The sequence below is a fragment of the Geotrypetes seraphini genome, chromosome 1 (assembly GCF_902459505.1).
Source record: "Geotrypetes seraphini chromosome 1, aGeoSer1.1, whole genome shotgun sequence".
In the NCBI taxonomy this organism is placed as follows: domain Eukaryota; kingdom Metazoa; phylum Chordata; class Amphibia; order Gymnophiona; family Dermophiidae; genus Geotrypetes; species Geotrypetes seraphini.
This window is the reverse complement of record NC_047084.1, coordinates 135,511,114-135,517,113: the sequence shown is the minus strand read 5'-3', so window position 1 is coordinate 135,517,113 and position 6,000 is coordinate 135,511,114.

The following is a 6,000-nucleotide window of genomic DNA, read 5'->3' as shown; positions in this document are numbered from 1 at the left end:
GGATACCCCAGGGAGGAGGGTTCATATTGATTAAGTGGGCAGACTTGTGGGAGTGAGGGTTCTGGAGTGGGTAGACTTGTTGGGCCGCCGGCCCTTTTCTGCCGTCATACTCTATGTTTCTATGTTTTTTATCTCTTTTGTAATCCGCCTTGAACTGCAAGGTAATGGCGGAATAGAAATCTCTAATGTAATGTAATGAAAAAGGCAAATCTCAGAGACACAGATAAATGCTGGCATTGTCTTACTTCTGTGGGTGATTAGCTCATATGCTTTTTGAATGTGTAGAAGTCCGTCCATTCTGGGAAGCCATATGGCCTACTATTCAGGAGATTACAAAATGTAATGTACTTATATCACATGATATTATAATTTTGATAGATATTGGCCTACAACAGATTTTACAACATTGGAAATCAGCCTCTAGGCTTAATTACTCTTTCTGGTGGAATTCTGTTGGTATGTACAAACGATTTGAACAATATGCTGTCGAGAAACGCTTTCCACTACTTCAACATTCTCAGAACCTGTTATGGGCTCCCATTGATACATTTGTGAAAATCAGAATGTTTAATCTATCATACATATTTGATTTGTACGACTGATCTGACTATGATATTATCTGAACTGACATTCCTGATTGTTATGTTGCTTTGTTTTGTTCATAAACCTCAATATAAAAGATTGAGATAAAAAGAAAAGTTTCAGCCTCTGATAACCTGAGCTGGTATTGTGACATCATAATGCCTCATTCCACCAATAAGAGCCAACCTCATCAGTGATGTCACAATGGCTTGATTGTCCTTGACTTGGCTCACGTTTGCTACATTTTGATTTCTAGCATGGGGCAGTGATTAAAGCTACAGCTTCAGCACCCTAAGGTTGTGGGTTCAAACCCACACTGCTCCTTGTGACCCTGGGCAAGTCACTTAAACCCCCATTACTCCAGGTATCTTAGATCAGTGTTTTTCAACCGCTGTTCTGCGGCACACTAGTGTGCCGCGAGATGTTGCCTGGTGTGCCGTACGGTGCAGACACTGATTAGGCCTCAGGCCGGGTCCTGCACGCGCTCCCATGAGACTCCCCCGGTCCCCGCTGCTGTTCAGTTTCGATCTTCTGCTCTGACGCAACCGGAAACAGGAGGTTGCAGCAGAGCAGAAGATTGAACACTGAGCAGCCGCGCGTGTGCGGCTCTTTGGGAAAGCGTGCATGTCGCCGAAAAACAAAACCTACAAACTAAGGTGAGGCGAAGGGAGAGAGCTGGCTAAACAGTAGGATCGATTGGGCAGGCGAGTGGTGGCTGCGGGGACCGTGCGATCGCTCGTGTTCCCGGCTCAAATTGGAAGGAGGGAGTGAAAGGGAAAAGGATTCTGGGCCAAGGGGATGAAGACGGAAAGAAAAACCCACAGCAGGAAAGAAAGGGAAGGACAGGCAGGTGAGCCAGATGCTAGAAGCAGGGGGGGGGGGGGGAAGAAAGAGGGAAAAAAGCTAGATGGGGTTGAAAAGAAGAGACACACTGGTATGGAAGAGGAAGATAGGGGAAATCTGGACACAGGAAGGTAACAGAAAGAGGGGAAATTATGTGCATGGGGCATAGGGACAGAGACATAAAGGGGACATGCCATGGGGATGGTATATGGACACAGGGGGGGGCAATGACAGATACATAGGGGAGATATTAGAAATGGAGAAAATAGGAGCACAGAAGCGAGATGGTTTGTGGGGATGGGACAGGGACCGAGCTCGCAGGCTCCAGTGGCTTGCACAAATTACATTGTAACGTGCCATGAAAATAAGAGGGAGGAAGGTAGATAGATAAGCCACGTGAGAGGAGCTGAAGGGTAGTAGAAAGGAACAGATGGTAAAGGAGGGAGGGAAGGGTGGTGGTGGAAAGGAATAGGACAGACATTGAAGGAGGGTGGAGAGGAACAGACCCCGAAGGGAAATGTGGAAGACAGAGTGGGAAGAAGACAGATGCCAGACTATGGGGGAGCAGAGGGAAGAAGATGGGTGCTAGACCAATTGGGGGGGGGGGGGGTGAAGGGAGAGGCACAGTAACAGCAAATGGAAGATGTAGAGAGAAGACACACAGTGGATGGAAGGAATTGAATGAGAAGATGTGGAAAGCAGAAACCAGACAACAAAGGTAGAAAAAAAAATTATATTTATTTATTTATTTTTTGCTTTAGGATAAAATAATATATTAGTTGTGTTGATAAAAATTTATAAACAAAGCCCTGCCAGCTGAACATCTCTTTCTCTAGTTCAGCAGCAGGAACTTTGATTTATAAGAAAGGAATAAGCTAAATATTACAGTACTAAGGCTTATATGGATGCAGCGGGGACGGTGACGGGGCGGTGAATGGGATGGCAGTGGCGGTGACGGGGCGGTGAAAGGGATGGCGGTGATGGTGACGGGGCGGTGAAGGGAACAGCTGTTGACGAAGAGCTACGTGTGTGTCTTTCCTCGATTCCAGCCAGAATATCAGCTTTGTGTTCAGCCAAACAGGCCCAGGTTTCGCACTGAATAAAGTATTTTATAATTTTTCACTATTCTGTTTACTTAATATTTCATAATAAAGTAATTATAAAATACTTTCTTTGTGTTTATTTGATTCCTATTCAAGAGAATTACTTTATATATAGTCAATATAGGCACAGAGTTAAATTTTTTAACATTTTCTAATGGTGGTGTGCCTCGTGATTTTTTTCATGAAACAAGTGTGCCTTTGCCCAAAAAAGGTTGAAAAACACTGTCTTAGATAGATTGAGAGCCCACTAGAACAGACAGGGAAAAATGCTTGAGTACCTGAATGTATCCATGTAAACCATTCTGAGCTCCCCTGGGAGAACAGTACAGAAAACTGAACACATCAATAAATAAGGTGCCCAGTGCTCTTGCATTGGCAGCTTGATCTGCTCTGCTGCCTTGAAAGGACTGTGCAGTGAAAGTCTTCTGGCACTGGCTACCTGCTTTGCATGCTCGTTCGTCTCTCTTCTGCATTCTCCGCTGCTCTGAGTGCGGAGGTTATTGGGATGCCGTTGTTACGGTCTGGGGATCTTGTCTGACAAGAGTTCACAGAATAACCTCAGTTCACCTTCCCGAAGGTGAGACCGTGTGGTTTTGTTTTCCTAAGCTGTCTCATCCATCTGGTGGAAACACCTGCCACTTTTTTAAATTTTAGTTTCTAATATTACCTTCTATATAAGTTTTATGATGACTCATATACAGACTGCCCTATTGGACTTCCACATGCTTGCATTGCAACAACAACTTGGATCGAACTGTGTCAGGGCCTTAGCCAGCTAGAAATGCTGATAAGGTTACAACAGGTCATATATAATCACCTTTTTTTTAACTAATGTAACCCAGATATGGAAGTTTTTCAGGCGCAAGTTTTTCAGGCGCAAGAGGAGACCCGGGAAACTACAGGCCGGTGAGCCTGACCTCAGTCCCGGGAAAGATGATGGAGGCACTGATTAAAGACAGCATCTGTGAGCACATCGAAAAAAATGGGCAGCTAAAACCGAGTCAACACGGCTTCTGCAAGGGCAGGTCATGCCTCACTAACTTATTGTACTTCTTTGAGGGGGTGAGCAGCCAGATGGATAAAGGGGAATCTATAGACATCATTTACCTTGACTTCCAGAAAGCCTTCGACAAGGTGCCACACGAGAGACTGCTTAAAAAGATATGGAACCACGGGGTACAAGGGGAGGTCCACCGATGGATCAAAATCTGGTTGGCAAACAGGAAACAGAGGGTTGGCGTAAAAGGCCACTACTCAGACTGGAAAGGGGTCACGAGCGGAGTTCCGCAGGGGTCAGTGCTGGGACCGCTCTTGTTCAATATCTACATAAACGACCTAGAGGCGGGAACCAAGTGTGAGGTCATTAAATTTGCAGATGACACCAAACTATACAGCAGGGCTCAAACCAGGGAAGACTGCGAAGATCTTCAAAAGGATCTAACACAGCTGGAAAAGTGGGCCGAAAAATGGCAGATGAGCTTCAACGTGGGGAAATGCAAGGTCATGCACGTGGGGAAAAAGAACCCGATGTTCACGTACAAAATGGGGGGAACACCACTAGGGGTCAGTAACCTGGAGAGAGACCTGGGAGTGATGGTAGATGCAACACTGAAGGCATCGGCCCAATGCGCCACGGCCTCAAGGAAAGCAAACAGAATGTTGGGTATCATTAAGAAGGGTATTACAACCAGGACGAAAGAAGTCATCATGCCGCTGTATCGTGCAATGGTGTGGCTGCATCTGGAGTACTGCGTCCAGTACTGGTCACCGTACCTCAAGAAAGACATGGCGGTACTTGAGGGAGTACAAAGAAGAGCAACTAGACTGATAAAGGGAATGGAAAATCTCCCATATACCGACAGATTGAAGCAGTTGGGACTTTTCTCCCTGGAAAAGCGAAGACTTAGAGGAGACATGATAGAAACCTTCAAGATCCTGAAGGGCATAGAAAAAGTAGACAGGGACAGATTTTTCAAATTAAGGGGCGCCACAAGTACAAGGGGGCACTCGGAGAAACTGAAAGGGGACAGGTTTAGAACAAACGCCAGGAAGTTCTTTTTCACTCAGAGGGTGGTGGATACATGGAACGCGCTTCCAGAGGCTGTGGTAGACAGGAACACATTAAATGGTTTCAAAGAAGGTTTGGATAGATTCCTGGAAGAAAAAGGGATTGAGGGGTATAGATAGGTATAGACCATTGCTCAGGCAATGGGCCTTATGGGCCACCACGGGAGCAGACCGCTGAGCAGGATGGACCTATGGTCTGCCTCAGCGGAGGCAACTTCTTATGTTCTTATGTTCTTAACTCAGGGACACAACTGCACCCTTTGGGTTCTTTCCTGATGCCACGTGGAGAAGTAAAAGTTGTATTTGCTTTTCATGGCTCTATTTATTTACTTTAAGGAGGGGTAGCCTAATGGTTAATGCAGTGGCCCGAGAACCTCCAACTCCTTGTGACCTTGGGCAAGTCACTTAACCCTCTATTGCCCCAGGTATAGGGTTGCCAGATTTCATAGTAAAATCCGGACTCCTAGCCCCACCCTGCCCAGTTCCACACAGTATGCCCCAATCCCGCCCTAGCCCCGCCCCCCTGCTGCCAGCTCTTGTTGGGCAGGAGGAAATTTGCGCATGTGCGGATTTCCTCCTGCCCGATGCGATTTATAGGAGGCTTTTCAAAACCCAAAGTGTCGGGTTTAGAAATCCGAACATCTGGAAACCCTACCCAGGTACAAAATAAGTTCTTGTATATAATATTTAAACTGCTTTGATTGTAACCACAGAAAAATGGTATATCAAACCCCATCCCCTTTCCCTTTTTTTTTTTTCTCTCATTTTGAGCCCACCTATTAACTAGTGGAATTACATAAGAATAGCCTTACTGGGTCAGATTAATGGTCCATCAAGCCCAGTAGCCCGTTCTCACGATGGCCAATCCAGGTCACTAGAACATGGCCAAAACCCAAGGAGTAGCAACATTCCATGCTACCGATCCAGGGCAAGCAGTGGCTTCCCCTGTGTTTCTCAATAACAATGGAATTTTCTTCCAGGAACTTGTCCAAACCTTTCTTAAAACCAGCTACGCTATCTGCTCTTACCACAACCTCTGGCAATGTGTTCCAGAGCTTAACTATTCTCTGCGTGAAAAAAATTTCCTCCTATTGGTTTTAAAAGTATTTCCCTGTAACTTCATCGAGTGTCATAAAAGTGGTCACAGGGATGAAGCAGGAAACTACAGGCCGGTGAGCCTCACTTCAGTTGTTGGAAAAATAATGGAAGTGTTGCTGAAAGAAAGGATAGTGTACTTCCTTGAATCTAATGGGTATACATGGCTTTACAAAAGGTAAATCGTGCCAAACGAACCTGATTGAATTTTTGGATTGGGTGACCAGAGAGCTGGATCGAGGACATATGCTAGATGTAATTTACTTGGATTTCAGCAAAGCTTTTGATACAATTCCTCATAGGAGGCTGT